Source organism: Myotis yumanensis, unplaced genomic scaffold (genome assembly GCF_028538775.1).
Source record: "Myotis yumanensis isolate MYYU_CA2020_CCGP unplaced genomic scaffold, mMyoYum1.0.hap1 SCAF_11, whole genome shotgun sequence".
Lineage (NCBI taxonomy): Eukaryota > Metazoa > Chordata > Mammalia > Chiroptera > Vespertilionidae > Myotis > Myotis yumanensis.
The window spans coordinates 18,295,987-18,308,590 of NW_027223762.1; positions in this window are offsets into that span (position 1 = coordinate 18,295,987).

A 12,604-nucleotide genomic window follows, 5' to 3' on the forward strand; every position below is an offset into this window, starting at 1 on the left:
AAGTAAATGTAGAACCGTGCCTAGTCATTTTAAGTCATTCTCTTTTTGACTTAGTTGGTTCCATCTGGTGTTCCGGATGAAAGAAGTGCCCTTGAATGAGCTTTATTTAGTCTTTGGAAGTTACTTTCTATGATATCAAAGCTACACATCTGGTGAGTGGCAGACTGTAAAGTTTCTCTTGGGATAAGCCAAGTGGGATGATTCGCATCACCCAAGGGTGATGTCATAGTCCAAGATCAACTGAAATGTGCTTAGGCAAAGGAGGAATTCATTATCTCTCATAACCAAACCATGAGAGAATTTTGGGAGATTTTAGGGGTAATGCAGATGAGAACTCGATCATCATAAGCCTCTGTCAACCCACCACTGGCCTCTGCTGTTCTCTACTCTGTTGCATTCTATCTAACAAACATTTCCCCAACAGCTGGAAATAAGACCAGCAAACAACTCTTGCAGCTCACAGCTGGGCTCCTTTGCTCATCCCCAAGACCAGTTGACATTGATGATAGCAGCTTTAAACTACAGGAATGGCGTGGGGAAAGGGATCATCTCCCAAAGATAAAAAATTGCAGGAAGGGACAGCATAGATTCCAAATAAACAATACCATAAATGGTTATGGGAATCAATGGATGATGATAAAGCCCATTATTTATGCATTACATGTATTCTTGAAATGTGGGTTTTAAAGAAAAACTTGATTTGTAACATCTAAAATTCCCACTATCTATAATAATAAAAGTGTAATATGCTAATTAGACTGGACAGCCAAACGACCTTCTGGGTGTCATTCCAGACATCCTTCTGAACGACCATCCCGATGAAGCTACAGTGGTGGAGGCCGAGGCAGAGGTGGTTCGGGGCGATCAGGCAGGCAGGTGAGCAGTTAGGGGTGATCAGGTAGGCAGGCAGAGGTGGTTAGGGGCGATTAGGCAGGCAGCAAGTAGTTAGGGGTGATCAGGCAGGCAGGCAAGTGGTTAGGGGCAATCAGGCAAGCAGGCCAGTGGTTAGGGGTTATCAGGCAGGCAGGCAAGTGGTTAGGGGTGATCAGGCAGGCAGGCAGGTGGGCGAGCAGTTAGGACCAGTGGTCACGAATTGTGAGAGGGATGTCCGACTGCCACAGGGATTGGGCCTAAGCCGGGAGTCAGACATCTCCTGAGGGGTCCCGGATTGCAAGAGGATGCAGGCTGGACTGAGAGACACCCTCTCCCACCCCCTGTGCATGAATTTTGTGCACCGGGCCTCTAGTTTTATAATATTACTGAAATAGAATTATAAATGAATGGAAAATTTTATTTTAAATACATGGTGAAGCTATACTTGACCAACACCAGCTCCTTCTGACTCACATATTTCAAAGACAATGACAGCTTCAGATGAAAAGTAACTCTAAAAGGGCTTTGAAAAATAATGAGAATGAGGAAGAATTCAAGTAATGAAACATTTATTCACCCATTATTTTCCCTCAAGTATGTATACTGTAACTGGAAAATAATGATACCAAAAAATTTAAAAAGTGGCAGACACACCAAAGCCTTAAGCCAACAATTTTAAAATGTAGTCATTTCATTGATATAATAACAGCTAACACTTTTGGAATATTTACTAAGTACAGGTAACTATTATAAAACTTTTATTGGCATTTTCTGAATTAATACTCAAACTCATAGTCCAACTAATCAGGCCTGTGGCCAACTCCAGCCCACCATCTGTTTTCATATGAAGTTTTATTGGCACCACAGCAACGCCCATTCTTTTATGCATTGTCTATAGCTACTTTCACACCATAGTATTAACTAGTTGCAACAGAGACTGTATGGAATTTATTATCTGGTCCTTTATATAAAAAGTTAGCTGATCCCTGCAAAACAATCCTATGAAGTAAGGACATACTTATCTGTACTTGATCCCAAGGTTACGTACTGGCATTGAGAGGGTGGTGAGTCAAACCCAAGTCTGTCTGAACATAAAGTCTATAATATTTTTATATATTTTCACAACAGGGAACACAGGTCAAGAGCCAGACTGTATGGGTTCAAATCAGACTCCACCACTTAGAAGCTGTGTATGGGACATTTTTCTTAATTTCCCCATGTCTCAGATTCCTCCACAACTCTTCCAGTTATTACTTAATGTTGTTGGTCATCCTTGACATCAGTACAGCCTTTGGACCCAAGGGTATCTGTCCCAGGCCCTACATCTCAGGGCCTCCCACATTTTGAAGTACCTTCCTTAAACATTTCAAAGTTCCCTCATGTACCTGGGAACAACTGGAGTGGCAGGCTTATCTGGGTAGGGTCCCAGGACCAATATCCTTGGGGACCCTGGTTCCCATTTCTCTCCTTTGGGATATTCTTTGATCTCTACTCCCTATCTATCAGTGGGGGTCAACCAGATGTCCCCCAAAACTCCAGGACTCATATCTATGGGATCATTCTGGGGCCCTTGGCCTGGCCTTGATTCCAGGAGGGTGGCCTGACAAGCAATTGCTCCCCAATACAGCCCAGTCATTCTTTGTTGAGATTTCAGGAGATTGAGACACCTTACCGTTGCAGACACACTGATTTTGATGACTCTTAGGTAGGAGACACAAGTTCGGAGTTCTGGGGTACCCATAGCCCACTGCCAACCCTCACTCTGCCACATGTTGGGTCCATGTGTCAGCTATCACCCCTCCATGTTCCATTATATGGTAGTCCCTGGCCTATAGCACCCCAAGGCAGCAAAAGTGGCATCAAACACCCTTTATCTTGCTCACCATCCATCACTGGCACCAGAATGGTCAAACCCCCTACCTAAGCAGTCCTCCAGAGGTAGTCATACACTTCTCCTCAGAGAGCTTTTGAGCATGACTCTGTGAATGCCAGCAGACCCTTCTCACTGATGCATTGTGTAGGTGCCAATCTATGTGTTGACACTGAACTCCATGTTTAAGACATGTGGGTGAGAGATGGACATTCCTTGCATAATGGGGCCACTCTTCTTTGTTTGCACCCCTCCCTGTGGTGGGGTTTGTGGAAGGCAGAGGTGCTGTCAGTGTTGAAAGAAATCACATTCTAGGAATTCAGTGGTTACCCAGAGGAGTTCTACAGAAGATATGGTTGGAAAATGTGCTGTTCTGTGTTTATTCTCCAAAATTTCAAACAGTGCATTTCACATAATCAGAAAGTGAATTAACATTCACTTTTCCCTGCATGCTCTGGATAAGGCTTGCCTGTCTGACCATCATCCATGATGCCAGTAACAAGCCTGGAGAGAGTCATTGGGAGCTGGGACTCATGGTGGCAGGATGGATAATGAGGCATCACGAGCGATGATATAACCAACATTAAATAAATGGTGTTAGGGAAATGCTGAGGCAAGATCTATCTTGTTTCAATATACAAAAGTTCTGAAGAGCCATAGTGTTGTGAGTGTTAATTACAGTGTTGTCACCTGTTTCTCGCAGTGGGAAAGGTGAAATTGACAATCTAACAGCAGAGAACACAGATGGTTTTGACACCTGCACAGGAAACGATGGTGCCTAGACACTATGAAGAATCTTCACTTACACGGATTGGACAATGAACAAATATGAAAATACCTCTTCCCTACTTATTATCCTAAATCTTCATTGATAAATCATTATGCCTCATGTAGGCCAATAAATTTTGTAAAACCTTTGTTTATATTGTCAGGGACCCTGCAAAAAATATTTGCCCAGTACACACCCCAGGGACAGTCCTACTTGTGGTCATCTTGTTTTCTTTCCTCGTAAGTTACTCTTACTTTCATTTATAGTTTCTCCTATCTGCTTTCAGGTCTGTACTTCCCCGTACATTTTCCACTCATTTAGGTTGCTCTTTGTTGTCTCCTTTTCAAAAATCAATATATGCTTTGTAATATTGTGTACTCCTATTCTAGCAGATAATTGCCACGCTTTCTCTCTGTCTCTTTGATCATCTGCCTGTCTTAGTCAGCCAGGCGTGTTCTCTCTCTCTCTCTCTCTCTCTCACACACACACACATACACACACACACACACACTATGTGCACATCACTATGCACGCATACACACAACCAATGCACATAATGCCTTAATATATAGGCAACATGTTGGCATAGAATTTGTTCCTTGCTTTAGGACCTATGAAACTCATGATATAAAGAGCCCCATACTTAACAAAGAAAAGAGAGTCAGGAGCATTCTCAGACCTGGCATCTGGACAATCAGGTCATAGCATGCTGAGAATGCCAAGATGCCCAGGATGGCACAAGTGGAAATTCTTTGAGATGTCCTGTTGTGTGCGCTCCTGTCTGTGGTTAGAACTTGGCTCTTTAAATCTTTGGTTGCCTGTTGGATCAAGTGTCCTGAGACTGGTGACAGCTGCCGTGTTGGATGAGATAATGGGGTGTTATGTGTAACTCATGCCTATGTGTCTATATTTTTACCATAGAAAGCTAGTAAAGTAAAATCACATTTAAAAATATTTGGATAGCCTAAGATGCAATTTTTTTTGCCTTCAACCAGGAGCCAGTTATAGGCAATTTTTATGTATTGTTCCTCTTTGTTATTATGAATAATTTATATGTCATTATTCCTGATACTATTTGGCTATCCTAGAAGTGACCAATGCCACCATTTAGGACATAAAATCAGTTGCTGCCAACGTACTGCCTTCTTGTGTGTTCTTGTAGCAGCGGGGTAGGGCATTTGAAACACATTTGGTTTAGCTCATTTAGATAATGTCTGGTAAAGGTGACAGGCTTGGGTGTTGTTGTTGTTTTTGTTTTTTTGCCAACTTTTACATTAGTGTCTCTTAAGTGGCAGATTAAAAATTTCATAAAGCACTAACGCTGATTAAAAATGTGTGTTTAGGCTTGTTCAGGACTCTAAGTGCTTACAGGCTCCAAAGCACATTCTTGTCCTTTATTAAACCAACAGCATTTTTAAAGCTGTCATGGCTCTACCTTATTTAGCAAACAATAATACGTTCCTACAGGGCTATATTCTTTTATAAGGCAAATAACAAAAACGTGTAAACATGAAAAGCAATCAGACCCATGGAAACATTTGCAAGTATATACATGTATATATTTAAAAGGATTCAGTCTTATTAGTCTCAATATCCGTTCAGTACATTGGAGACATGCTTTGTACCTTGTTTTCTTTTCTTCAAAAATTCTTTCTCAGAATTTATGGCATCTCTTGCATCTCGTCAAGGCTCCTGAGATGTCTTAACTTCTTGTGGACTTAATATGTTGTGGGCCAATAAAGCAATTCTTGTTTGGTGCGTATTAATTTTAGTGTGTACTCTTTTTCCATTGATTCATTCTCTCATTCTTTCCTTCATTCAACAACAACTCTGCCTGGCTGAGAGCCGAGTGTGAGGACGGTGCTGTGGCATTAGGAGGGTGGACGCGGTTGTAACACCATGGAAGAGTCACTGTGTCAAGTGTGTTGGGGCCAAAAAGGAGATAACAACTGATTTGAATGCAGGCTTCCCAGAGGAGGCAGTAGAGAAGGAGGGTTCAGAATAGAGAAGCTCCTGCAAAGACATACAGAGAACTGGAGACAGTGTAAACTACTCTGCCAAGGTTGAGCGTGGGCCAGGGGTTCGAGGCAGGGCTCGATGGGTTTCAGTGGGAGAGACTGGAGCGTGTTCTCCACCCCACGTTCTCCAATAGTCGCTGACATTGATAGACTGTTTTAGCCACGGTGGTCAGAGGCCAAGTCACAGTTCTGCCCTTCCTGTCCGATGGAAGATTTTGGCTACTTTGTTATTTCTTAACTCATTAGGTGGCTCCTGGGCCTCCCTGGCTCCCTGTCCTGGGTGCACCTCCTGCCCACTGTCACAAGTGACGGGGTTGCCCTGCCCTGCGGCTGCTGCCACCACTGCCACGTGGCACCCAGGCCTCGCCTGGTGGGTATCACTTTCTCCAAAGGAATCCTTTTCTCCTCCACCCATTTGTGTCACATTGGGTTGCAGGCCTCTGGGCCCTATGAAGAGCTCAGGAGGGTCCCATAAATGTTAGGGGGCCAGTGAGATGCTGAGTGTTCTGGGTGCGACTTCCCACAATGCAATGGTTGGACATTGAATGCCTAACAAGGGCCTTGAGGTATTGACCCCTCGGCCCTGGGGGCGGGTAGGTGGGGCCATGTCAGCCATAACAGCCCTTTCATTTCCCCAGGTGTCCTCCAAATATCTCCCTTCCCTTCGGCTGGCTCCGCCTTCAGCACCCTGGCTGCTCCTGGGACGCATTGAGCCCTCTGGCCTCTTCTTTGATTTGCCCTCCGCATCCCAGGCGGGTGATTTCACTGTGCCCGGCACTGGGGTGGGAAGGGACACTTCTGGGGCAAAAGCTGCAGAAGAGTATCCCCAGCCACCGCCCGGGGCCCCGGCAGTCTTCGCGGCTTCCCTCTGGTTGCTGTCTGGATGACAGGGCTGATCCGGCCCCTGCCCACATCAAATGCTGCCCGGGGCTGGGAACAAGCCTCAAGCACGTGTTAAGTTTTTATTTCCCTCCGTCTCCCCCAGGTGGCCCACCACGGACACGCTTGACTTGCATTACACCAGCAACAATCAGTTGTGAGTGACAGTGCCAGGTCAGCCTGGAGGGAGCCGACTCAGCCCCCACGGGCTAAGGTATCACACCTGTGTCCGATTAGACGCTGCGTTGCCCGCTTTGAACATGAGGCACATGGAAGCCGCTCTCTCTTGTGCACTTGTAGGGGGCGCTTTCTGGAAAAGCTACTGCAGGGCTAGACGTTGCTCCCGCTGATCTCCTGCCCGCAATGTTCTCTCCTGCCTCAACACCAGCCAGAGCACCCCTGAATCAGTGTCAACTCCTCATCTAACAGGGAAGGCTGAGGTCCAGGGAGGTGGGCCATCCTGGTCTTATCCCCTCAAAGAACCCAACTCTTCAAGGAGGTGTTCTTTTTTTAAAATATATTTTATTGATTTTTTTTACAGAGAGGAAGGGAGAGGGATAGAGAGCCAGAAACATCGATGAGAGAGAAACATCGACCAGCTGCCTCCTGCACATCTCCCACTGGGGATGTGCCCGCAACCCAGGTACATGGCCTTGACCGGAATCGAACCTGGGACCCTTGAGTCCGCAGGCCGGCGCTCTATCCACTGAGCCAAACCGGTTTCGGCCTCAAGGAGGTGTTCTTAATGAACTCTCTGTATTGGCGTGCTGGAGCTGCCATAACAAAATACCACAGGCTGGCTGGCACCTTCGTGCTTGTGTACTCATGGCCTTTTCTCTGTGTATGTGGGGGGAGGGGGGGAAAGAGAGAGAGAGAGAGAGAGAGAGAGAGAGAGAGAGAGAGAGACCTCAATCTTTGAAAGGAGCCCTTGTTGGAAGGACAAGAGACTCAGATAGGATCACACCCTCCAAACCATTCTCCAGATGGGCTGGCTCCTTCCTCTCCCATAACCTTCTCCTAGGACTTGCTGGGTGGAGTGAGGGCTGGGAAGCCAAGGAGTCTCCTGGGGAGGAGACACTCAGATGGTCAGGGACAGGAAGAAAGGAGAGTGTCTTTATGCATTCCTATTTGGTGGCTGGTTAGAGGGGTGGGTACCTCACTCCTGAAAGCCATTTCACTGGCAATCCTTTGAGCAACATCCAGGAGTGGGGTATTGGAGAGGAAAACTTGCTTCCCCTTCTCTCATACAACAAGGCCTGACCCTCTCTGTGTTCTCTTATCATGACACAATTTTTTCTCTCAGCTACCTAGAGCACCTAATCAATTTTAATGTGCTTATGAAGTCCAGAGAGCCAATTGTGTTGAAAATGAGCAATTTAAATCAACAGTGAAACCACCACTTGAAGAAGAAGAAGTTACTGCAGAGTGAATCTTCGCAAACAGTGCTTTATTAAGTCAGAGAGGCCGTGGTCCGCTTCAAGAATGGGAGAACTTTATTGGATCCTAATCTAATATCTCAGATTGTGTTCGTCTGCTCTTCCTTCTTGCCATTTATGGTGGCAAATGTGAGGCCAGAACACCATAAAGTGTTTTGTTTCTCATTTCTAGTCCCATCCCAATTTTATTTTCGTGCCATGAGAGTAGAGTTTAAAAGATAATTAGCCAATTTCTTCTCCCACAGTGAGCGACGCCTCTGCTTACTTTATAAAGATAGGCCTGAACATTACTGCTTACTCTGAAAGACTCAATATGTAGTATTAACGCTGTCTCAGGCTTTTCAAAGTTTCATGTGTTTCTGGGACACGGTTATTTACCTTAGAATGCAGAAAAACTATTAGAAAAATGACTTCAGGATAAAATCATAATCTCTTCAAGGAAACTGTGTCACTCAGATACCATTGTTAAGGGGTGGGGTGGGGGAGCTAGAGGGAAGGTTAGAAAGAGATTTAAAAATACCAGCACTTGGCATGGAGCCATGCCTAATGCCTTGAATACCTTGTGGCCTGAAGGGAGAGTGGAATCAAGTCAATCACTGAGGGTTGGATATTAACCCTCTCCTGTACTATCTAATTTGTATTGATTCAAAAGTAGATTTGATTTCAATGGTTGCATGGACTCCTCTGGCACCAGGAAGACCAGCCAACTACAACCTTTCTTATCTCCTCTGGTGAAGGCCACCTTTGGTGACAGGTAAATCTCCTAGAAAAGTCTTTCTTTCCACCCCCTCTTATTTCGGGTCCCCAGCAAAACTTTGCATTAAGTGAATGCACTCTTCAAGCTTTTCCTGGTCTCTCTTACTCTCTGTGCCTCCCTCATTCCAGTCCCCTAGCTAGAGGCTGTGCTCTTAGAGTAGACATCTGGTGAGTTCACATTCTGTTGTTGATGGCTTTAAGATGCTGCTACTCCTAGGAGTATTCTAAGGGGACTCCATCCAAAGGAGCTCATCTCTAAGGGTGGATTTTTGGCTCTGGGGCAGCTACACAGAGAAAAAGTTGTTCTCAGCAGGTTTGTTTTTCCAGGGTCAGTCAGTGACCCTGAAGACAGGGTCCCAGTTCTTTCAGACCTGGAAGTGAGGTGCTGCCTACTTCACTTGTAAATAGGGCTGTGCATAATATGGGACATCCTTTGGGGGTTTTAATGTGCATTTATTGTGACTCATATTAACCACAGAATTTTCCATGGAAGTGGTACCTCAAGGAACTCTTTGTTCAAGGCCCAAATGTAATGAAAGGATCTTCCCACTTCTCACTGTGGGTATTTGCAGTGTAAATGTTGGGGACTTTGTGCCTTTGTGCTGAATGACTGTTTTCCTGATGTCCTGGTAGGGTAAGGGCTCAGCCTAAGAGTGAACGTGGTCTTCCCTGAAGGGTGAGCGGCCCAGAAGTCACCCCTGGGAGGAGGCAGATCCTCATAGAGGAAACTGGACTCTGGAAGTGGGGGGGGGGGGACTTCTAAATCTCTCTGGGCTCCTGCTTTGTGAGTTTGGACTTTAAGGAGTTTGAGAGAATGTCAGGAGCTCTTTGCTTCTACTTCACTGAGTCAGTTTTCCTGAGATTCTTCTGTGACATTTTGACTTTCTTTTCTGTGTCCTAGGGTGCTTTCTCCTTTAATCCTGGGAATGCTCAATCAGAAATTACAACCCAGCCCGGGGGGTAGGTAGGAGAGTGGTTTGAGAGGGGGTGTGAGGAAACCACTGGTGGGACAGCTGTCCAAGGGTGTTCAGTCCGGACTGTAATATGAACTTGTTTCATCCAGGGCTGTTTCAGGAGATACCTGTCCCTCTCACTTCTTTCATCATCATAAATGACTGTCCCTGCACACCCCCTGGCTTCACTGCTGCAGTGTCCCCAGTCTGCCTTTAGGCTACACTGCAGGTACCACTGAATAGGCATGAGCCTTCACAACATGGTGGCTTATTGTATACCCATCTCGAACCCTGGGAACCACCAATTCAGCAGTCTCAGATTCCAGTCTCTTACTCCACTGGGAGAGCCTTCTCAGGCATGGGCCCAATTCTTTCAGGCCTGGAACCCAGCCTTTTCTACTTTAATTCCCGTTCCCAGACAATTTTGAGTAGAAACCCTACTAGGATGCAGTGTAATCTTCTTCCCCCTGAGTTTGCCCCTCTCCCTAAAAGAATTTTACCTCACCAGCCCTCTGAGCTCCCTGTTGGGCCCTCCTCTTTCATGAAGCCACCCCAACTCTTCCCCTCCCCAGAACGAAAAGCACTCCCCCTGCCCTCCCTCCCCCCCCCCCCATGAATTTTTGGTAATGAATCACACATGCCTCATGACTTACTCCAATAATCATTTCATGGTGAGGGTAATACCCACTTCACTTAGCCTTTCGGGGCAGAAATCTCTGTCTGAAGATAAGTGTCTGGAATATTAATTCTATTCTGCAGAGTGGCTTTGACTTGGGCAGATATTTTTATCTATCTATCACCTATGTCAAATGCTTCCCATGAGGCAATCTGGCTGACCTTCAAAGGATGAAGAGTACAGACCTCCCTTGGAAGCCAATGGAAGTGAATTCACTGTCAGATTTTTTTTAAGTAAAAATGGGAGATAATTAAATACAGTGTAGTTGTAAAACATATTTCATTGTGTTCTACATCACTTCATAAAATAAGCATAGTTCCTATTCTTCCATATGAATTTGTAACATTTTGACTCCCTGATAACTCAAGAAATGTTCAGGCCGACTTCTTAATAAGCACTTGTTCTAATAAGGTGAAAATGAAACCCTCTCAGATGAAAGGCTGATTGGATGAAATGCTGTGCCATCAGAATAAAGCATATGACACTCCAGGTACCTTCAGATGAAACAAACATGCAAAAAATCTGTCAGGGAGACCATCTTCTCTTTGAGAAAACAGATGCATTGCCTACCCAGAACTAGTAAGTTAGTGTGTGAATATAGTTTTGAATATTGTGGCATTATTGAGTCCTGTACAACCAAACAAACCAGAAGTCTATGCATCTGAATAGATGGTAGCTTATCATTCGGTCTCTGGAAAATTCTTACTTTGCTGAATCTGATCCCAAAGTATGAGAGGAGACACAGGGCAGCACCCAATAACCCTATTTATATAGCTTATTGACCTATCTAAGAAAAAACAAACCGTTATTCATTCATATTAGTCTGGACTAATTCTAAAATCTGAGGATTTTATTTATTAGAACTATTATATTTGGAACAAGGCTGGTAATATAATTTCCAAAAGAGAAACTCTTATTGGAGAGTAATAGAATGCATCATGTTTATGCATTCTATCGTTTATATAATTTATAGTAAAATGATTGTCTCTCTAGGTTCCGTATTAGGAGCATCAGAAGCATCACTTAATAGGTAATTTTATTTTGACTGATTTAAAATATTTATCAAGTTAATTCAGACTCATAGACTTCCTCCACTCCATGACTTCCAGTGTTTCATGGGGAGACTTGAGAAAAAAACGGTACATTTCAATAACATAAAAAAGGAATAGACTGTGATTCTAGAGCCCTGGGTTCTCTTTTCAGTTCAACCAGGTGGTCTTTTGTGTTGGCAGGGACTTTCTGGCGCACTAAAATGTGATCATTAATGACACTGTATTTGTGCAGAGCAAAGTACTCTGATGTCTTTTATCTTTTTAAGCAGATGATTTTAGCTGGAACATGAAGGGTCTCTTTCCTGGTCACTGGGTCACAGGTGGCTTGCCATTTTGAGTTTGCAAATAAAGTGCATCTTGATAAATTAGGTTAAAAGTAGACTGCAGGCTGAGAGCACCAGTTCAGCTCTCAGCAGGTGCCAGGCAAGAGTGCCCTTTTGCAGGAGAAAGCCACCAGTTCTGCACCTGCTCCCCGAAGAGGAACCAGGTATTTGAAAGGCTGCCATAGAACTGACTCAACGAAATCGTTCATAAACCGGATGTGGCTTTGTTTCCTCTCTGTTAGGGGCATGCACGTTGCCATCTCAACTGTACCTAACCTAACAGTAGAGACTGAATGTGAAGGCTCAGCGGAGCCCTTCTTAATGGCCAAGTACCTGAAAGGATGCATGATTGCTTGAATTCTATCAAGCAAACCCAATGCTGGCAGAACTGTTCTCCATATGTCACAGAGGGAGCAGAGGAAATGCAGACATTCCTCATCATTTTACCTAATAGTTTAATCTTTTCCTTGAGATAATGCTGCACTTGAGAAGTAAAACGAGAGAATGACTATAATCAATCATAATTAAGATGGGACATGTTGAGAGTCTGGCTAAAAATTATGAGATACATCAGACTCTTCCTCATTCACAAAATTGAGACATGGCTGGGAAGTCTATTTGGAACTGGGAACTGTGAGTGGGGTGTGGTCGACAGAAGAACACTGAAAATCATGGGACAGAAATACAACTGGGAAATTAAGGCAGGCACTCAGTGCACTAAACGAACAGGTTTCCTCTTCTCCTTAGTCATCCTGCTGTGGTTGGCCTACAGTTCAAAGGTTCTTTCAGATGATCAGATGATAGAATTGTAACAACTCCAAACCCTGAGAATTACTGAAGGATTTGGGAGAGGAAGTGATTTCAGGATTAGAAATGCAAGTTATTGTGTGCAAGGGTTGGTCTATGAAGGGGAAAGGGTGGTTAACAAAGGGACCGGAATTGGTGTGTGGATTTCCTGTTCTTACTTCCTTAAGTGACACCCTCAGGGCATCTCTGGCT